Here is a 23,569-nt window from a genome sequence, read left to right on the forward strand (position 1 = left end):
ACTTTCCTCTCCCTTTTTAGAAGAGTAGTAAGCATAAGGATTTTTCTGACAGTACCTAGAAAAAGATCTTCTATTTAGCACAACCCACTGACATCCCTCTTTGTAGCCAACTCTCAATCATATTAACATTTTCCTATGCTACTGTTCCATGTTCCACCTCTGAAAACTATACTTATGTACATAATGTTTTTCAATGGTCAGTCCTCAGCATCAAAGCTGCTAAGGTTTTACTCTTAGTGATTCTGATTTTCTAGATACATACTGCGTTTGGCAATAGTTTTCAAGCAACATATATCTTAACTATTATTGTCCATGCTTGTCATGAAGGTGACTCAAGTGAACTACACCATACTGGGGCATGGGTATTTTTAAGTGTTTCTTGACTTTAAGAATCGTGGTGAATTTTCCATAATATATCCACAATGTATCCTCTCCATTGTTTGGCATTTTGAAGTTTGCAAAAACACTTTCACATACATGGCGCTATTTTCATTTTGCCAGTAATAATCTGAAGTTGGCAGTTATTCCTACCTGATAGAAATACTAAAAGCCTTACCAGGTAGAAGTCAGCCCCGGAGAAGCATTGTGGCTTGTGGAGCAAACACTCACTTTGGATCAGATGGACTTGGATTTGGATCTCAGAATTTCCTGTGGCCCAGAGCAAACTAGCGAATATCTCCAAGCTCCAATGGTAGCAATCCCTGCCTCTAAAACTCATGTGCACCCAAATAATAATGGGAAAATCCTTGGCACAGTGTGGGGGCACCTGTCTATGTCTTTTTTCCTCTCTCAACTAACTCCAGGCCTCATGCTTTTCTATTACACATGATGCCTTCCCTTTCCTGTTTTTGTCCTTTTTATGAGCGACACACATTCTGAAATATCAGTATGAGATGAAGAAAATAAAACCTTTGGCTATGGAACACAGCCATGAGAAATAGTGGAGATAAGGAGAAAATATTATGCTCCAAAATTGAGCTAACCAGCCCAATTAACACTATTATTATTAACTTAATATGGTCACTTTTTTTTTAAAAAAGGGCTACCTATGAGTAATCAGATGTTAGTATTTCTTTTCTCTGTTTTGCAGTGATTTAAATTCATATTTAGTAAAATTTGGCTACTCATAACCAAACCGCTGAAGTCTAATAAGCTTCTTTTTCTGAAATGATTTTGTTTTATTTGTTGCTGCACTGTATAAAATCTAATGACCAAGACAAAAAAAAATGCATCGGCTCCAGCTGATCTGTTCAAATTCTGTTCAAGCTGGGATGATAGCCTCAAGGCAAAGTCCTCAGTACTTGGAATATCATCTCGGTTCATCAGGATTCAACCTCTGAGAAATAAAACTTGATGCTTTTAATAGTTAATTCTTCAGTCAACGAGAAGTCACTGCATCCCTGTTAATAGGAATCCATTTGTTATATTGTATCTTTCTGTGAATATGACCAAGGCTGGACGACCACATAATTTCATTACTCTTCAGCAGAGCAAATGAGGCAGAAGGATTTCCTCCTCATTAGGGGTGGGATGCTTCTGCCTGCTCTCCCTGTTTTGTTTCTTCCCACATGGAAGGTGCTAGGCTGTCACTCCTAGCCTCTCTTCTCCCCTTCATGCCTTCCTTTCAAGGCAGTGGGGCCAACTCAATCCCATTAGTCTTGAAGGGAAAATTTGAAAAGCAGAATCCAGACTACTCCTCATTTCTTTTCAAGAACTGCCCCACTGGCCTGTAATCTGGCAACCCAAGATACCAGGGACAGAGGAAACTTCCATAGACCCAAAAAGCATATAACCCAACTAGATGGAAGAACCAAAACCTGGCATTTAACAATGCAACTACAACTTTTTAGCCAAAAGTTACAATGATCTCTATATGTATAATGGAGTTTATCTAAATTTTGAAGGGACAAAAGTATCTAATATTTAACATATTTTATCTATTTATTTTATTGAATAAAACCTACTCAAACTCCACAATATAAAATCCTGACAGGAAAGAAGCCATGACCTAAACTATCTTTCATTTTTAAAGTATATTCACAATCTCATCTAGCTGCCCATGTCAGATCTATTATATATAATTTATATTGTTTCTATTACATACATATATACATATTTATATAATTTATATTATATATAATTAGAATTTATGTGATATATTGGATAAATATATATATTAGGACAGACTTCTAAATAAATATTCATAAATCAAAGAAGTTGAGTCACTTTAGATAACCTTTTACTCTCTTCATGCCTAATAATACCCCAAATATCCCAGGTACGTCGGTATTATGAAGTACCCTACGGTAAGTCCAGCATATTAGGCAATGAAAGAATAGGCCAGAAATGTCTTTTTCTTTAAATTTTATTTATATTCAAGGTAGTTAACATACAACGTAGTTTTGGCTTCAGGAGTAGAACCCAGTGATGCATCTCTAACATATGACACCCAGTGCTCATTCCCAAAAGTGCCCACCTTAATTCCCTTCACCCAGAAATGTTCTTGTGTGTACAGGTATTAGCTATTTTTCACAGGTGGCAGGTGGATATTTCCCTCCCTAATCCTGGAAAGTCACATAAAATCCAGGTCATTGGGTAGGCCAGGGAGGAGCTGCCCAAGCCTTGGAGGCCGCTGGGCTCTGTCCAGCCTGCTCTTCTCCATATCAAGTAAGCTGTGTGCTCATTTAACTTTCCTTCACTGTCTTGCATTTCCTACCCTTTCAGTATCTTTTAGGCAGTGTATGAAACTCCGCTTTTCCCTTCAGAATTCCAGTTCAGAGCTCCATCTAATTTGACAGCCTTTTCCACCATTTATGACAAAAACAAACAGCTTCACATTAGCCAGAAACAAGTATAAACAATTTCTCTCCCTTAGTTTGGGAACATATAGAATTATGAGGCACATCACATAATAAAGGGCTGACTAACAAATATCTAAACACATTGCAGAAAAAATTGATTAAGGAAAATGGCATTCATTCAGACCTTATTTCATCAGAGATCTTGCAGGCTTTATATCTTAACATAAACTTCCCTTTATGCTATCTGTTTACCTACACACTTTAAAGTATATTGGCATGTTCAACAAGAATGTTAACATCAAAGCAATTGAGGAAAGCAGATGTTTTCAGTTTTGTTAAAAGTCTATAAGGTTTTGTCTACTTTTATTTGGTGCATGTCTTAAGTTATTATGGTCCATGTGTTACGTATGCCTACTATATGCTCTTCCCAAATATATTCGCCTAGTTAGTTTGTTTGTTCTATGAATCTTACTTCAGAATACAAAATTAACCATTACAAAATATTTTCTATAAAATGGAATACGAGGATTGATCAAGTTGACAATGACAATCTTGTTGGACTGGACCCCATGACCTCTCTATCCTCATCTCCCAACAGTCTTCTTCTGAGAAGCCCAAACCTTCTGCCCTCCTTGCTCCTTCTCAAACACACCATGCCTGCTTCTGTTGCAGGACATTGGCGCTTACTATTCCATTGCCTGGAAGATTTCTCCCAAGTTATTTACCTGGGCTCACCTCATTTATTGGGGTCTCTGTTCAAAGGTCATCTTATCAAAAAGGCTATACGTGATCATCCTTATAAAACTCTGCACTGACTCACACAGCATTGACTACCTTCGCGCTCTACCTATTATGGGCTGAATGTTTGAGTTCCCTTAAATTTATATGTTGAAGCCCTAATACTCAGGTGGCTATCTTCGGAGATGGAGACTCTAAAGAAATAAGTATGTTTAAATGAGGTCATAGAGTGGGGCCTTATCTGATAAGTGTCATATGAGAAGAGACAGACATCAGAGAGCTCCCTCTCTCTCTTTCTGGACATGCACAGAAGACCACATGAGCACACAGCAAGATGATAACTGCCTACACGCCAAAAGAAGACGTCTCAGAATGAAATCTACCCTGCCTACACATTGATTTGGGACTTCTTGGACTTTATAACTGTGAGAAATAAATTTTTGTCACGCAAGCCACCCAGCCTGTGGCATTTTGTTATGGCAGACTAAGCAGACTAATACACTTACCCTAATGTCATAATTGCAAGGAAGAAAAATAGGTCTTAAAATATACTAATAAAATATGCCTTCATTACACTTGTCATGACCTATCACTACATTTCTGTCTTGGTGTGCCTCTCATTTGGAAAGGAGGGAACATGACAACAAGATCTTTGTCTCGTTCATCATTGAACCCACAGTAGTGTTGATACTTCTTGGGGAAATGAATGTTACATACATGAATTTTAAAGTAATATTCAGTCTATTTTCTGTTATTTGATTATATCTTTCTCTAGTGTGTCTGAAATGGCAAGATTTTTTCCAAAATAAAAATCACAAAAAAAATGCATGTCATGTGTTCTCTGGTTTGTAGTCATGAGACACAGCAAGAATATGCAATTTACCTCTCTAGGGTCCAAAATAGAGCATACAACCACCACCTGTGATATTGAAATGAGGAAGAAACAATGGGGGGGGAAAAAGAGCAAAATGAAAGCATGAATGTTTCGTGAGCAAACAGGGAAGCCATTCCAATTTAAAATTATTTTTCATAATGTATAATATGCTGGATAGCATGGAAATAAGACGAAAATACACCATTTCTTGCTATTTTGGAGGGAAGAGCAGTTACATTTTCTCTTATAGTTGTCAAATGTGTTCTTCTTGTATTACACGGATCCATAATAGCCAGCTAGAAACTGTGGGCTGACAATTCTATTGATAGACTTGAGCAACACACTGCAGTCTGTCAAGTTTCACATTTACATCTTAGACTCTAATCTGTTTTTCTTTCCTTAGTGAAATCAATTCTGTAGCAATTAAATAACCAGCCTACAAGGCATTTTAATAACCCAAGCATTTATCTATATATAGCCCAGAGAGGGAAAGGTAATTAGAAGTGACCTACTAGAGCTGTTGCATGGAGACATCCTAGACAAATCAGTGCTTCATCATTACCTTAAGGAGGTACCACTAAATCTGCTTCATTCTTGATTCAATTCTTCTCAGTGACATGCTGTTGAGTCCTTTTATTTGATTCCTAACAGACTCTAAAATGGTTGTCATTATCTGGGATTTTGTTTCATTTTCTGTGAATTTAAGGCATCACTGAAATAGACTCTGTTTTTAGCTGTGGGATGATAGCGTCACATGCACACAGCATTGGATGAAGTAGGCTTTTAAAGATATGAAAAGGCTCAAGGAAAATGACTTTCCAGATTCTCATCCATTTGAGTGTTTTGAGCTGAGCCCTGCAGGTTAAGAATTTCTTGTCTAATGATTTAAGAAAAACTAACAAGGAATTTCCACAAGATCCAAGGAAATTGCATTATCTTTCTCTTTGAAAATTTAGCTCACTACCTCAGATCTATAGCTTGCAGATGGGACAGTTATGGCAAGGTCTGTCTACAAAGCACAGAATTTGGCTGCAAAAGATCCAGCTTTAATTCCTGTCTCTGCCTCTTAGTAGCTACTGGAAGTCATCAAAATCCCGGAGTCTGAATTTTCTCATTTGTATAATGGTAATAAAAATATCATCCTTTGATTATGAGATGCACATTTTCTCCATTTTAGCAACTGAAATTAAGATGCATCTTACATTGTATGGTTGCTTTCAGTAATCCATGTCAGTGTGTGTGACCAACATACTGCTTAGAGCCACCCTGGAGCCCAGAACTATGAAGGTGAGTGCCTGGCCATGACACTTTTGCCACCTTCCCAACCCATCTCCCTGGCTTTCTCTAACCCCCTTCTCTGCTAAAACCAAGTTTGGAAACCTCTGGACTGAGAACTCAGGAATTTAATGTGGGGCAAGCATAGCACAGGGCAAGGTAGATTTCATTCATTTATCACCTGGTTCTATTACCTGTTTGCTATGTTAACACACCTGCTATGGACACTTTAAGTATTAAGTCACATAAAGAATAATTAGCAAACTCGTCTGGGGCTAAGGGAAAGAAAATACATAAGCATAACATAAAATTATTTCTAGGTAATTAAAAAATATTTTTCCATGGTTAAGTAGAACTGGTATTTTTGCATTCATAGTAATACACTTTTAAAAGTATATTTGTAAACTGTGGCATGTTCAATTCAATGAAACAGTATTTGCAGCAGGGTTAGATGAGACAATGTAGGTAAAAGTGCTTTGCAAACAACAGAAGTTCGATCCAAATGAAAAATATGATAGTAAGACACTGTCAGGCATCAGTTGAAAGCTAAGAAGAACGATTCTAGACATTTTAAGCATAAAACTATCAAGGTTTCTACAGAATCAGTAGAAGGGCAGAAGAAAAGGCTCTAGACATTGCCTCTGAGAATGACTCAGAGAACACTAGGCTATATGGACATTTGCCACCTCATCCACAGTCAGAAAGCTGGGGAATTGGGATGTCACCTCTGCGAGTATTGACTCCAAAAATATGCTGTCTTAACTACAATCCAGAGATTAGGGAACTACCACCAGGATTGTTCACTCCAGAACCTGTCACATACCAGATAAATAGATGCCCCGTACTACATGCCTGCTTCCCCATGAACACAAAACTAATGACAGGTCACAGGGACCTGTGCTAACACAGTCACAGCAATACCCACTGCCTTTATGACCATGATTGGCAACAAAAAAACAGATGAAGCAACTGAAAGGCAACCTCAGATTTACTTTCTGCCTTTGTGTTTTATGGGAATGCACCTAGCTAGCCAAACCAAAATCACACTTAGACCCTCGGCTCGAAGAAGGCTTAAATGTAGTTTCCAGTTTTCCAGCAGCAGAATATGAACAGGCACAGTAGGATGATGGAGGAATAAATGTAGAGACAATTCAGAGGATTTAGGGAAGAACAGAAGACCACATCTCCCTCCTACATTAAAATGAGAAAAACTATACAATAATAGTTTCCTTTAAAATCCATTCAAGTTCTGGGATGTAAAATATAGCCCATTGCCTCTTTTCTGTGACCTACAAGCTAAGGATGGTTTTCACATTTTAAAGGATGGAGACAAATAAGAAGAAAATGTAATAGACTGTATGTGGCCACAAAGCCACACCAAACAAGAAAATTTTGCTGACCCCTAATCTGGAGTTTGGCATCTGAGACTTCCTTGATTTGTGTCCCAGTGACTTTCTGGCCTCATCTGTAGAACCCAATATCTATCCAGAGCTAACTGCTTAAAGTCACCCCAGTTTTCAAGATGCCATTTATTTTGCCTATCATGACATGATCAGATGCTTATTTCAGAAAATTAACTCTGGTGACTGTTCCAGGGATGGGTTTTCATAGGTTGTGGGGATAAAAGTGAAATCACAACAGGATTCAGGAAGAAGGACAATGGTTCAAGAGAATGATAACGAAAGTCTGAAAAAAGTACAGAGGATGGTGTAGTTTGGAAAAATTGGAAGGTTATTGTCTTAGTTTGGGATGCTATAAAAGAATACCATAAACTACATGGCTTAAACAACAAATATTTATTTCTCACAGTTCTAGAGGATAGAAGTCCAAGATCAGGGTGCCAGCATTGGCTGGCTTCTTGTTAAGGGGCCTCCTCCTGGTTCACAGACAGCTGCCTTCTCACTATAACCTCAACATTGTGGAAAGAGAAATCTATGATCCTTCATCATCTTATAAGTTCACAAATCCCATCCTGGGGGCTTCACCCTCATGACCACATCTAAACCTAATCCCCCCACCACCACCACCAATACCGTTACACAGGGGGTTAAAGCTTTAACATATTAACTTGGGGGACACAGACAGTCTATAGCAGATATGGGGCATATTGATTCATTGTGGGGACCGAGAAGGAGTCTAGGAAGCCAACAAGGCTTGGGAATGTAGTAAGAGTATGCGTGGTGCTATTTGCATTCACAGTAAAGCAGTTGTGGGAAGAAGACAATGGGTTCAACTTCCTATCTGTTGCATTTGTAGTCTCTGTGTAAAGCATTCATGTGTAAATATCTTGTATGCAGCTAGAAATAATATTCTGAAATTGAGGTGAAAGGTCTATATTGAAGATAGAGTTTTGAATGACTGAGTTGGCACTATGAGTATAGACAAGATCATTGTGGTCAAGGTTAGAACCCAAGGAACACTAACCTACAGGGGGCAAAAGAAGCAAAGCTGCCAAGGAAAGTGACTGACAAGTGGTCAGAATAGGGAACAACCAGGACAAAATGGTGTCAACAGAAATGACAAGAAAAGAGTGTCTTCGTGCCAAGTGCTTCAGAAAAATCAAGACCAAGGGAGATTGAGAATTGTTACTGCACTGGCCATTAGACAGTTTCGACAGAATATCACCACTTTCCTCCCAGGGTGAAGGGAGAAGTATAGAAGTACTTCTATAGGGAAGTATAGAAAAAGGTACAGACACATCAGAGAACTATACTATAATTGTTAAAAGCTATAGATTCAGACAGTACTGGCTTTAAATACTGGATCAGCTCCTTATTTTATTATGTGACCTAATTAACTTTTCTAGATAGTAGTTTCCCCATATTTAAAACGTCAACTACACTAATTACATAAGACGCTTATGGGATATTCATAAAATAATAGATGCTGGGGCACCTGGGTGGTTCAGTCAGTTGGGCATCCGACTCTTGATTCTGGCTCAGGTCGTGATATCATGGTTGGTGAGTCTGAGCCCCACGTCATGCTCTGTGCCGACAGTGTGGAGACTGCTTGGGATTCTCTCTCTCTGCCCTTCCCTTGCTTCCTCTCTCTCTCTCTGTCTCTCTCTCTCAAAATAAATAAATAAACTTAAAAAAATAATAGATGCTAAAGTGTTGACACAAATCAAATATTTAATAATCAATATAAATTATAATTGATCAATTAATATCAAAATTGTAGGTTTATAAGAAAACAGATTTGATGTTTGTAGAAATAGAGCTTATAATTGAGCAAGTACCCTCCTAAAAGATATAGAAAAGGATAAAATCAAGAGCACAGATGACAAATCAGAATCAATTTTTAAAGGATTCAGTTTATAAGTGTGTATGTATGAGAGAGATATGGAGTGGGAGTAGAGTTGAAAGAAGAAAGAGATGATGGAAAATGAGGGAGTTCCCTTCAGGTTAATAAAATTACTGAGAAAGCCAGTTTAAAGCTTCCCAGAGGACCCACTTATATGAGGTATTAAAATGTTACTGGGAAAAAATTATTTTTACCTGAACTTCTCTCAAAGAGATGCTGCAATATTATACATGAAGAAGGCAAATTTGCCTTCCTGAGGCGGGGGAAAGTAAGACATCCTTCTGTTGGGCAGCAAGTCTCAATTCAAGTATTAACAAAAGAAAGGGCCATACTACTTTCTAAGAAGTGAGTCTCTGATGGCCTGCAGAGCTGCTGTTCTGCAAATGGGCTGTGCAAGTCTGGGACCAGAGTGGAAATCCATGGAAGAACAGAAGAAAAGCTGAGCCGGCCCCTGCCCTTCCTTCCTCTTTAACCATTATCTGAACAGCACGGGTTTGAAAGGCTCTAAGCTACCAGCCTGCTTGGGATGCTCCAAACTTGGCGTCCACTAACAATGGAAGTCTTCTGGAGAAGATCCAAGTGGTGGGAAGAGGGTTAGGGTTATTGGAGAGCAGTGGGAGTAATGAGGGGTTCTGGGAGAAATGTGAAACAGGCAGGGAAGAGAGAAACTGTACAGGGGCTGATACAGTAAAAGGGAAAGATCAAGTGGCCAGAATTCTCTATGAGGTCATCCATACTTACTTACCTTCTCTTTAATGTCTTCCATTTTGCTAATTCTTGCTCCTTTCTTTGAAACTCTGTCTTCCTTCCCTCTTTCTCTCCCCTCTTTACCACTCTGCTTCATTGGTAGACTTTATCTTAGCTTACTATTTACCTGGGTGCACTGCCTTGCTGAGTTCTGCAGGTGAACACTGGCTCATTTGATCTTATTGGCAGGATATAATGCTTTCCTTTGCAGTGGGGGGAAAGGAATAGATAAATAAATTCCAATTTCAATGACTGACAAATGAAGTCTAAAGTATTTACATATACCTTCCTTTTCACACATACATAGTTTTGCCCTCATATTTTGCTCTAGAGAACTACCCTCCATCCCTCTCATAGACTTTACCTTACCAAAGCCCCTTCAGTCCATCCAGTACAAGAAGAATCAAGCAGTTTGTGTTAAATACATATATTCAAGCCAGGGTATTAACTTCAAAATAAGACATTCGCTAGGAATAATGACTGTTGTAGTTAATGAACTGTAATGTGGTTTGGTCTGTCAACTCCTCTCAGCTGGTTGATATTCCCTTAGGAAATGCCCTGTGCCTCAATCATTATTGACTAATTACTGCAGCTTTCCTGCATGCTTCTGTGTTTCTATAACATCTCACCTCCAGCAGCTGTGTTTGGTTATCCACTAACCAAATGCTGTTGCCTAATTTCAGATCCTTCCAGACTAATATTGATTGATACTCTACTTTCACATAACTACCAAAAAAAAATGTTTTAAAGAAATAAGAATATACTTAAAGGGCAACTTACGCACAATGCAAGTTTTCTCTCTGAGATAACTATGAGTCCTGAGATACTCAGAAAGTTAACTAATCTTTTTTGAGCTTCATCTCATAATCTCTAAAATGAGGATAATACAGGCCCCTGAGTGGCTCAGTCTGTTGAGCATCCTTCTCTTGATTTCAGCTCAGGTCATGATCCCAGAGTCGTGGGATGGAGCCCCATGTCGGGTTCCACACTGGAGCCTGCCTAAGATTCTCTCTCTCTCCCTCTTTCTCTGCCCCTCCCTCCCTCCCTCTCTCTTTCTCTCTCTCTCTCTCTCTAATAAAAAATAAAGTAAAATTAGGATAATAATAGCAGCTGCTATCACAGGGATCTTGTAAGAATTAAAAGGCAATGCAGAGAAAGCATATAGGACAGTGCATGATAGATAATAAATATAAATAAACTGGTATTTATTATTTTCTTTGCTACAAAAGCAGAGGGCACATAGCATGGGTATAGAAAATCTTGCACTACAGCCATGCTCACCTTAATCCTAATGTTTTGGGCACTTCCCCCTAAAACAAATCCAAAACAGATATGCACAATGCTGATGGCTTCTTAATTCTAAGGAGGAATATAAGGAAAGAAGGGGTGAGAAACAGGACAGATTTCTTTTCTCACACAATCAGTTTCTGAACATAAAGGTGCTTAGCCAGCTGTATGTTTTATGTCCTCTATTACAATAATGATACCAGAAATGATGACTAAGTCCATCTGAGTATGGACTTTAAAAACTTGCTCCTATGTGTTATCCCACATTATTTTCCAAAAAGCATTGAGAAATAAGTAGGTAAGATATTATTGCCCCACATAACTGAAAAAGGAATGAGAAACCAAGACTTGATCTACCTAAGCTCAGAATGCATGATTAATCTGAGGACATTAATCATAGGACAGCACTGTCCTATGATCTCATGCTCATTTCCATTCCATTGTGTCCACAAGCCACCCGGCAGAGCTTCCCAAACAAGCATGCCAATGGGAACTCTCTGAAACCCCAGCCCCATGTGCATGATAAAAATGCATTGAGAGTGAAGAAAGAAAATAGAGTGAGGATTACGAAATTGTATACTTGCACCAAATTATTGCCACTTCCTTTCCGTCAGTAGCCCTCAAACATGGCCACTGAAAGTGGTGAGTGATCGGAATGAAAAATCATCAGGTAAAGGTTCTGATATGCTTTCAGACACATATTTGTGCACTCAGACTAGAGAATTAAAACTGCCTGGTGATGAGGTTGAGGTCACAAGCCCAGTGGGAAGGGTGATAGCATGCAACCCGGCTGGCTGGGAGTCTCTGTGCTGGCTCAAGACAGAGCTTTCTACCAGATGGGTACCACCAAGGTGGCCACGGCCCCGTGGTAATGCAGCCTTGGGAACAGCAGTGCCCTTCAGAGTAGAAGAACTGTCATCTCTGCAGACCCTTCCTGGGTCCCACTCCTATCTGTCTCTCATGCCAACAACTTGACCTCCCTGAAATCTGGGAGAAGAAATAATAGCCTATGAACTGAAAACACTCAAACATGCCTCATCTAATGTGCTCGGTCACGTGAACCATTAAAAGTCAATGGCCTGAGCATTTTTTTAATTTTCAACATCTTACTACACCCTTTAATAGGGTTCTTTTGTGAATAAAAATGATTCAGTGCTTTTAAGTACAAGATCCTTGCTGCTTATAAATGCCAGCTGGAATCTCACAAGTGTAGTAAGTTATAAATGTGAAAGTAATAGACTTTTGATGTATATATTCTTTTAAATCATAGGAACAAAAATATACAGCTCTTAGTTGTTATATATAAAATCACGATAATTTACCCTTAGGCTATCATTTCAATATTTTTAAACCAATGCATTAAAGAAAAACATATTATGAAATTTTTATGTGTTAATAACTTAAAATAGTGGCATTATTAATGTCACTGAACTGTTTGAATATAGCCTTTCATTTAGATATTTACTCTGTATCTAAATATCAGGTAGGGTCACAAAAGAATTACTTAACAGCAAGAGCCTTGATTCCCATTTTAATTTCTATGTGGAACTCCTGATGACTGGAAAGAAATTGCAGTTGAAAAGGGAAAATGCAGTTTGATCCCAAAAATGGCAGAACAATTGTGCAGCATGAAATCTCAAACAGTAAGAAGCATATAATTCACTACTGTACATATTTGGAAAATCATGATCTAACATTTGCTTTAGAAAGGAAAAAGACCTTGGGAAGATGTGCCGTCAGGAAGATTTTTGTATTGCTTATCAAAATGATTTCCTAGTTAGCCTTGCCATGCTAAACATGCCCTTCACTGAGAAATACCAGCCCAGGAACAAACTCATTTCCGATAAAGCTGACGCAGCTGTTTGATGCACAGAGGCGCTCATAAGGATTCCAGAAGCAGGAGTAGTGTTTATTCAGTATGCTGGCAGAAAAGGATCTTTCATTTAGATGCTCAGACCACATAATGAGATTTACCAAAAAGCAACGGTGGCACCAGAAGCTGTCAAGATAAAAACAAAGGGATGGGGATTTCATTTTACATCAAGGCAAGCCATCATCTCCCTGCCTTGGGCCCATAAACACAGAGTAGTCAAGCCCAGGAGCATGAAAATTTTGATGGGTCAGTCTTGTGGCCCATAGAACTCACCCTTTGCATACCGATATGATAATAACATACCAATAAATGATGTGACAATCCTGTTTATTTCTCTATCATTAAGAGGAAAAGATTTTGTACTCACCCCTCCACCCCTTCAACTGAGAAAGGCGGCTTTGGGCGGGGGTGGGGAGGGGGTGGTTAGTCAAAGCATAGGCCCAGGAATGATGTCAGGGGAATATGTGGTCTGACCCACACAGTGCAGTCATAAAAATAAGCCATGGTTGTTCCTGGATTTGGGCCCGATTCAATTGAATTGAACATCTTCCTGCGATGACCACATCAACCATCTCTCGAGGGGGTGAAAGTTAGTATCTGTAACCTAATTTTGCTTTTGAATCAATGGCTTCCAGTTCCCCAGATAATGTTGTATGCTGCACAGAATTCATTTTCAGGGCTTAGACGAAGAAACGAGTGTCTCTCAAAGGAGTGAATCTTTTTTCTCTGTGGCAGTGGGCTACAAACTGACAGGAGGTCGCAAGAGTTGCCTTTCCTGGCCCGGATGAAGAACTGTGAGAAACAAATGTCCATTGTGGGCCCACCTTTGTGAACCCAGCCCTGCTTATTCCTAATCCATGCCAGGAAAACTTTGAAACAAAGATGCTTTCTCCATGGAAGACTACGTCCTGACTGGCAGAAAGCATGCTGGCAAAGTCAAAGGGCAGAAGTTCCATGTTACCTGCTCTCAAAGGGAGTTACTTATCATTTATGAGAGGTGCCAATCAACTCCCTACCCAGCAACGTAAGAAGTGAGCCAGAACTGCAAAAATGTATAAAAGACACAAAGCATATTGTTTGGAGGACATTCAAAGACATTAACCTTTATAGAAAGAACAAGAAAAAAAAAAAGAAGAAGAAGAAGGAATGGGTAGAAAAGCTTCCTTCACTGTAAAGGCCTGGAAATGACTATAGAAATTTACTCTGGAAAATCAGTCACTTTGAAAAAAAGAGTCCTTTCTCAAATCAGTCTAAATACCATCTCTCTGGGACCAATTTTTACTTCATTTTTACAATGACTGAGACCATGACTTTGATTCTGACTGTGAACATTTTGCTTAAAATCTAATGCAGAGGATGTGAAGGGGCATGACAGTATAGGATGGGACACTAAGGCTTAAAGCCTTGAACAAAAGCTCTGGGCCCACGCAGGGGGAGAAAGTCCTAATTGGCCAATTATTTGAGGAATCCTTCAAAGTAATAAGAAGGAAGAGAGGAAGGATGGAAAAGCAAGAGAGAGAGGGCAACTCAAAAAAGCAATATCCTCAAATCTATAAATACTAGAGGAAGTAAGAACAAAATCAAAAGGAAAAGTAATTTTAATTCAAAAACTTTATACCAAAGAGCTGGGTTCAACAATTCCCTTCATTCAGCTTAGTCATCCATGGGCTTCTTTCCTGGAGCTCCTCAGAGATTGAAGCCATAAAACCTTAGGGCATCCTAGGGTATAGTGAGGAGTGGAGTCACTTTTCTCCTCCGCATCTAGAATTCCAGTTAGATACCATTGGGTGGGGAACCAAGAAAATAGGAACTCAAGTAATTTTCTTTTCTTGTGGTTCAAATGAGGAACTCAATCTAAAGCAATAATTTTCTGTAACAGTTTTCTTAAAACATTCAAACTCTCTCTCCCCTCTCTCTGCCTGCCTCTCTCTCCTCCATTACAATGAATCTCAACCTAAATACACCACACTTTGTCTCAACCCCCTATCCTCTCTATCCCTACTTCTCTGCCCCTTTAAGGTTCTATCTTCCCAGAAGCCTTTCCTGACCTCTCCCAGGCTGTTTTTGCTGTGTTCCTTCATCTCCCAAAGTACGTGCTGCTTACTTCTATTTTTAACTCTCATCATTGCATCGTAATCCACCATGGATTGTCCCTTCACCCCCTTATTTCACTCCGGGAAGAGTATCTGAGTTTTTTAAATTCCCAAGACCTGGCTTCAATTCTAAAATAAGAGATCCTCTCTAAATGTATACGGTTTGATTTAAAAAATTTTATAATACCAGCCTAAAAATATGTTGAGAAGCAGAAGGCACAATCTTTTGTGATATTTAATGATCTTTATTATCTGTCAGAATGGCTGTTAAATAAAATAAATATTTTTTAAAAAGAACAGCTGTCATGCCCTATTCTACAGAACCTCAGGATTGACTATATAAATTTATGGTCAAAAGCATACACAAAAATAAAAATTCAAAATAGATTAAAGACCTAAATGTAAAACCTAAAGCCATGAAACTCCTATAAATGGGCAGTAATCTCTTGGACATCAGCCTTAGCAACATTTTTCTGGGTAGGTCTCCTCAGGCAAGGGAAACAAAAGCAAAAATAAATAATCAGGACTACATCAAACTAAAAAGCTTTTTTGCACAGCAAGGGAAACCATCAACAAAGTGAAAAGGCAATGTGAATGGGAGAAGACATTTGAAAATTATGTGTCAAATACAAAGTTAATATCCAAAATATGTAAACTCATACAACTCAACACTCCCCCCAAAAAACAAACAATCCAATCAAAAAATGGGTGGAGGACCTGAACAGACATTTTTCCAAAGAAGACATACAGATGGCCAACAGACACACGAAAAGATGCTCAATACCACTCATCATCAGGGAAATGCAAATCCAAACCACAATGAGATATCACCTTACACCTGTCAGAATGGCTAGAATCAAAAAGACAAGAAATAACAACTGTTAGCGAGGATGTGGAGAAAGGATAACCCTCATGCACTGTTGGTGGAAACGTAAATTGGTACAGCCACTATGGAAAGCATCATAGAGATTCCTCAAAAAATTAAAAACAGGGGCATCTGGGTGGCTCAGTTGGTTAAGCGGCCGACTTCGGCTCAGGTCATGATCTCGCGGTCCGTGAGTTCGAGCCCCGTGTCGGGCTCTGTGCTGACAGCTCGCAGCCTGGAGCCTGTTTCAGATTCTGTGTCTCCCTCTTTCTCTGACCCTCCCCTGTTCATGCTCTGTCTCTCCCTGTCTCAAAAATAAATAAAACGTTAAAAAAAAATTAAAAACAGAAATACCAATAATTCCACTTCTAGGTATTTAACAAAAAGAAAGAAAGACAAAACAAAAACAAAAAAAACACTAATTCAAAAAGATATATGCACCCCTGTTTATTGCAGCACAATTTATAATAGCCTAGATAGGGAAGCAACCTAAATGTCCATTGATAGATGAATGGGTAGAGAAGATGTGATATACACACACATATACACACATACAATGGAATATTGCTGAGCCATAAAAAAATGAAACCCTATCTGTGACAACATGGATGGACCCAGAGAGTAATACACTAAGTGAAATAAATCAGAGAGAGAGAGAGATAAATGCCATATAATTTCAATTATATGGGGAACCTAAAAAACAAAATAAACAAATAACAAACAACAGCAACAAGATAAACGGAGACAAATTCAGAGAACTAACTGGTGGATGCCAAAGGGGAGGGAAGTGCAGGGATGCGCAAAATAGGTGAAGGGGATTAAGAGGTACAAACTTCCAGTTATAAAATAAATAAGCTACAGAGAGGAAAAGTACCACATAGGGAATATAGCCCTTAATATTGTAGTAACTTTGTATGGTGACAGACGGGAACTACATTTATCATGGAAAGTATTGTATCATGTATATAATTATTAAATCACTATGTAGTACACCTGAAACCAATATGACATTGTATTTCAACTATACTTCTATTAAAAATAGAATTATGGTCACCTTCTACATATATTTGTTCAGTAAATATTGAATGAATGAATGACCAAGCAAATGAATGAATGAATGAATGAATGGCATATATAGGAGGAGAGGTAAAAAATAGCAGATTGGATTCTAGGTATTTCAAATCCTTTCTAGAAAAAATTTGAGAATAGAAACATCTTTGTTTCATATTTCTACAGTTTTATTGCTTTGTAATTTTCAATTACAGATTTGCACTTTGTAATTTTCATAAGCATTTCTGTCTAAGACTTTAGGCCTCTTAATATCTTGGACCATGTCATAGATTATTTAATATCCCTAGAATTCTAAGCAAAATGATCATCACAGAACAGGTGCTTGATAAATTCTTACATTAATAGCAGCATTAAATGAAGTGAATATAAATTCTCTCTTAGAAATGATACATTGAATAGCTTCCACATCAAGAGTATTTTACATCAACTATATCTTCAAATAATAGTTGCTGTTTTGCTCATCACAACTCCTAACACATCTAGAAAATATGATCAGTTAATTAAAATATGGAATTTTTCAGTTAGGTTTCTCATGCATTGCACTTTTAAGAACTCTTCAGTTATTTTTTTTTTTAAATAAAAGAGAAAACTTGACAGGAAAAAATAACGAGGAAGGCAAAATGGTGTTTTAGGGGGCAATGCTTCAAATACTGGGTTAAAGAATTTTGGCTTAATTTCAAAGGAAGTGGGGTAGCTTTTCTCAAAGGCTTTTTAACAAGTTTTGCATAAAATATGTTCTTACATTTGAGAGAATCAGAAGAGTTCATAAGACACCAACATTTCACTTAAAATCCATAAGGACATTAGTTGGTTCTACAGAAATCATGGCACAGCTTAGTCGTTGGGAACACAGATGTAGAATCAGGCCAACTGAGCTCAGGTCCCAGCAAATCCACTTACTGGCTAGATGAGAGAAGTCACTAAATTGTTCAGTGTCTCTGTAGTTTCCCCAACTCTAGGATGGAAATAATAATAGAACCTGTCTCATGAGATTATTGGGAGAATTAACCTAGATAATACACGTAAACACTTAGCAGTGACTAGCACATAATAAATATATGTAAATGTTAGTAATTAATATCACCATAGGGACGTGATATCTGAGAACTATTTTTACATAAAGTAGAAGATTAAAATCAGAGGAAATGAAGATTTTTGTCGTAGGAGGTTCACTGTTAACTTTTCCCCCAAATGTTCATTTCTCACTTCCTGTCCCCTGAAAGTCTGTCTTTTCCATGAGCCAGGAAAACTTGAGGAAATAAAACTTGGAACGGAAGGTTGTACTTGATGAAATTCCCTATACAAATTACTTACAAGCATTCAGAAAGAGAAAAACGATGGAAAGACAAAAAGAAAACAAAACAGAAATCAAAATGGAAGAGCTGCCCAGAGGACAGAAAGGTTCTGCGTATGAAAGAAATCCATCAAAGTCCCCTGAACTCCCTTCCCCTGAACCCTCCCCGCGTGTGCTCTCAGGGCCGGCATCCATGCGAAGAGCATCCATCTGGAAGTGTGTACTTCACAACCCGGCACCGAGACCAGATGGCCCAGCGTGGAGACTTCATTTCTGAGTGCAAATGATTTCGTAAATCAGAGGATGAAACCTTCTGAGTAAGCATGGCTTCCTAACACGATTATACAGACCCAGTCTCTGACCCACCCACAGGTCAAAAAAGTCTCCAGAAAGCCACTGCTTCACTGCACCCACTGCACGTATGGTCTCCTTCTCAGAACAAACTAGAGGACGTTAGAGATGACAGCTCCAGATTAAGAAGGAGTAGCCAGGGAGAGAGGAGCACACATAGAAATGGTGATGGCATAGTATCTGACTCCACACTGCAAAGCCCTGGGTAAAGGAATTATTCACTAAGAAAACATTTACTGAGAGTTCACTCATATGGCACACAGGCTATCCCAGGTAGCGTGCAGAGGCAAACAGAAAACCTCTGTTGTCACCGCACCTCCATTCCAGATGCAGGAAGAAGCAATCCCAAGCCCCATAAGTAAATAGAGAATATAATATCACATGGGGAGGTTTCTGAAGATTATGAGAAAATGCAAAATAGTATAGCCACTTGGGAAAACAGTCTGATGATCTCTTACAAAGCTAAAGATACTCTTATACAATCAAGCACTTGTATTCCTTGACATTTACCCAAAGGAGTTCGAACTTTAGGTCTGCACAAAAACCGGCACACGCTTTTAGCATAGATACTCATTAATTGCCAAACTTCTGAAGCAGTCGAGATGCCCTTTAGTAGGTGAATGGATAAATAAACTGTGGTACATCCAGAGAGTGGAATATTATTCAGCACCGAAAAGAAATGAGTTATCAAGCCATGAATAGACATGGAGGGACCTTAAATGCATGTTACTAAGTGAAAGATGACAATTTGAAAAGGCTACATACTGTATGATTCTAACTATATGACAGTCTAGAAAAGACAAAGCTATGAAAATTGAAAAAAAAAAATCAGTGGTTGCCGGGGATTGGAGAGGAAGGAGGAATGCATAGATGGAACACAGAGAACTTTTAGAGCAGTGAAAATACTCCGTATGCTACTCTAATGATGGACAGATACCTCATTATACATTGGCCCAAACCAATAGAAAGTACACCAAGAGTGACTCCTAATGTGAACTACAGATTTGGGGTGATTATAATGATTCAGGGTAGGTTCGTCAGTCGTAACATATGTAGCACTCTGGTGGGGGATATTGAAAATGAGGGAGGTGATGCATATGTGGGGGCAGGGGGTATATGGGAAACCTCTGTACCTTCCTTTTAGTTTTGCTGTGAATATAAAATCACTGTAAAAAAAGAATTTGTCTTTACAAAAAGATAAGGGGGGATGTAAATGTGGGAATCACGAGCTCATCCTCAGTAGTCAATGCTTAGAACTGAGACCACCTGGTGGGCTAACAAAAATACAGCAAAGAAAGCATTCCAGGAAAGAAGAGAAGAAGTCAGAAAAGTGTGCATGTCAAAGATGAGCAAGAAATTTTCAAGAAGGGCAGATCTTATATTCTTTGTCTGAGCCAAGATGCCTGATGAGGCACATAGCAGCCCCAAATCCATGTTTTACTAGATAAGTTAATTTACTAATTTCACAAACCAAATACAAATCATAAATTTCCTCAAGATCCCCCTGCCCACCAAACACTTAAAAGTTTTCAATACAGTTTTAATTAATGGTAGCGGGAACACACTTTGGGCATCCCAAATCTATAGCCCCACCTCCCCATAAAAGTGCAAACGTTTAGCTTTCCAAAAGTTTTGAGATCCAAGTAAGGGCACCTGCTACCTACTTTAATAGTGTGTTCACTATATTCTACGCCTTGGGTTTTCTTAAATAATTGTAATAATCGAACTAAATGATTTTTTACTATATACCATGCACTGTGGTATTCACTTTATAAGGATTTTTTCAGTTAATCTCTCCCCCAAACACAAGTTTGATATTACTTTTATCCACTTTTTGCATATAAGACTATTGAAATACAGAGAGAATAGGTAATTTATGCAAGGTCAAAAAGCTAGTAAGAAATGTAGCTGCCATTCCAACCCAGGGAATCGAGTTCCAGAAATATTACTAAAAGCACTATTTGAAAACAATGTTAGTCACAAAGACATCTGAGGGAACCTAGTGCCTAAAAAATAAATAAAAGTATAGTTCAATATATCAACTCTTCAAAAAGCTTTGCCCCTGACTATAACGGATGTGCGTCAGTAGGTAGGATACCGTGAGTGTGTTTAATAACTAGCTATAAATCCTCTCTACACCCTGGACTAAAATGATGCTGTGTAGACATTAGAAACTTGCTTAACTAAGAAAGAAAATGTCTTAATTTATACAGCTGTTTTTAAAAAATTAAAGGGAACAGCAGAAGATTCAAAGACAACATTATTACTTGAGGTGCCGTTGGCAGGCAGGTAAACACTGACACCAGAGCTAAGTCAAAGCAGGTCAAGTGCTCACAGGGCTGGCCTTCTGCCTCCATTATTGGAGCCGTCAGTAAGCCCAGCACACACCTGGTGAAGGAACACTGTGTCACTAACAGTCAGGTATAAATCCAAGAAGAAAGAAACAGGGCATACGCACTGCACACACTCTGGTTGCCCCGAAGCTTCTAAAGTAAATGTCTGTAACTGGCAACTGAACAAGCGTATTCAGAAAACCAGATCGATGGGAGATAAACTGTAAAGTCTCTTTCTGTATCTTGACCGGCTGTGACAGGAGAAACCAGCACAGGCAATGTTCTCTTAACAACAGAACTGACCTGCCCCAGGGACACATCTCAGGGAAATGTTCCATTTGAACCGCTATGTTCCGTCCTATTTCAAATATGTTTCCAGCATTGCCTTTATGTTTTTTCTCATGGAAATAATAAAACCTAGGGGAACCGTGTGGGCAAAGGCTACCTGTAACCACTAAGCCGGCCTCCCTTCCGCTGTTAAATATAATCAGATTTAGCACTTCGTAGTAGGCAACGCGCTTTCACATACATTAGGATGGTTAATCCTCCCAATGACCTCGTGGATTATTTCTAGTCCCTCTTTATAGCAAAAGGCACCGAGTGCCTCATGGAACTTTGGACCAGAACTCAGCTCAGAGCTTCCACTCGCCAAAGAGGAAACCCTCTACCTTATGGTTACCCCTGGTCGCGTCAAATACAAATGATCACAGTTTAAAAATTAGAACCAGATTTTTGTCACCATAAGAAAATCAGCTGATGAAATCGTTCTCCTGTCCACAAAATGAGGCCATATGGGAGCCTCGGAGAAGCAACTTAGGAAGGTAAGAGAAAAGAAAGATCGGAGATAAAACGCGACAAACCTACAAGGCACAGGGCAGAGAAAGAGGGACAAATTGGGACCTAAGAACAACCGGAACAAACCTTCTCAACATGAATTTGATTTGGCATGGGGCCTCTGACCCTTTCAGATTCAATCTCTTAAGGTTCTCTTCGTATTTTTCCATTTTACTGCCTGCTCACTACTCGCCATCTGAGTGAGTCCCTGGGGCTTGATTTTTGTGATTTACCTAAAACTGGCCATGAAAGGTGTTTATGTGCCATGTCGTTTGGAATATAAGGAACAGTTGATTATTAGAATTACCAGCAAAGAGAGTCCTGATTGCTAGAGTAGTAAACCAAGGAGTCCCTGTAGAGAGGTGCCATTTGCAACCACCCAGGCCAGCGGAGCACAATTTGAGGAGGGAGGGGATCGCCATGAACCTCTTGAGAAAAATAGCCGTGGCTTTGAATTGTCAGTGAAAACTCAGGAGTGATTTTACTGCGATAAAACAACTCAGAATTGGAATAAACCTGCACAAGTTCAAAGTTGTATCCGTGAAATAGAATCAGATCATATTGCATTTATTTTCCCAGAGAGAGTGCTAATGAATACACACCTGGACTTTCATGGTTTACAATTCTATCAGGACTTTGAAAATGGTAGCAGAACGTCTACTGAATCTCAGAGGAATGTCTGAGGTGAGGCAGGCAGAGGGGCCTGCCATGATTAACTCTTTAGTAAGTGTGGAATTCTGCCTGAGATCCTGCTGAGTGTTAAACAAATTCACGTTCATTGGAAATTGTGGCAAAGTTAGCACTGGGTGGATGAAATTGGGAAAATTTTTTTTTGAGGTTTTAAGAAGCTTCTATTTTCTTTTCTTTTTAATTCCAGCATAATTAACATACATTATGGTATTAGTTTCAGGTGTAGAATATAGTGATTCAACAATCTAGGGACTTTTTCAAAAGGGATATGTATGTCTGAATATTATCATCAATTAGAGGGTAAATGCTGATATCGATAAGATTTTAAATTTTTTTTAAAAAGTCACAATCGATATTTGAATTGGCATTTCTATTGTTTCCAGAAAAAATTCTCTTATTTGAGAACAACCTGTGGCAATGGAAAGAATACTCATAAACATATAACAGTTCTTTCCTGAAAATGCAAGCTTCCTAATATTTTTGAATTTTTTTCATCAGAAAATAACTAACTACTAGAGAAATGAAGCAGTCAGGACTCCCTTGTTTAATCATCCATAGGTTCAGCTCCAAAACTTAGTCTGAATCCAGACTAAGTTATTTCTGCCTTTCCCCAATGACCTCCTAAAACCTTGACCTTGACACCCATCTAGGAAAAGGGCCAATGGAATAATGTATACACATGGCTTGGTGCTTAAAAAATGTATTGACCAGTAGATCAAATTGTCTTTTTTTTTAAGCACAAGAAAATAAATTATTACATATAACTAGAGGCTTTTGGATTTAGGTTGAAACATTGCTCAGTCATTGAGATAGTTTTTTAATCCCATATCTGCCTGTCAGCATGACATTCTTATCTACGATCTGATTACAGATGTTTGGAGAAACCGAACCACATTATGGTTCCTTATTGTTTTTTTGTCCCCTAATAATATTAAACTAGCTTTCTAATTTACCATGATGATTATTGACATCAACATGATTTTTAATGGTCTCAAAGCTTCAAGTGTATAAGGATCATAATGCATGTATTTTTTAAGCATTTATTGAGCCCTGTCCCCTGTGCAGAAGACCCACTCAAAAAAAATACTAGTTGCACAGCGGATCAGAGCATGCAAAGCCCTTCCATTATCTTCTTTGACC

General features: G+C 38.7%; 1 long non-coding RNA gene across 13 annotated transcripts in view; it reads right to left on the bottom strand.

The window, feature by feature from the left end:
• LOC132667733 (uncharacterized) overlaps positions 1–23,569 on the bottom strand; it is a 197,515-nt gene that overhangs the window by 107,877 nt on the left and 66,069 nt on the right. For 12 of the 13 annotated variants that reach the window (XR_013555804.2, XR_013555799.2, XR_013555802.2 and 9 more), the window contains one exon: positions 9,866–9,941. The exons of the other annotated variant lie outside the window; for it this stretch is intronic. This is a non-coding gene — a long non-coding RNA (uncharacterized LOC132667733). The remainder of the gene's footprint in view (positions 1–9,865; positions 9,942–23,569) is intronic. 13 annotated transcript variants of the gene reach the window in all.

This window comes from Panthera onca, chromosome B2, assembly GCF_046562875.1.
Source record: "Panthera onca isolate mPanOnc1 chromosome B2, mPanOnc1 haplotype 2, whole genome shotgun sequence".
NCBI classification, from domain to species: Eukaryota; Metazoa; Chordata; class Mammalia; order Carnivora; family Felidae; genus Panthera; species Panthera onca.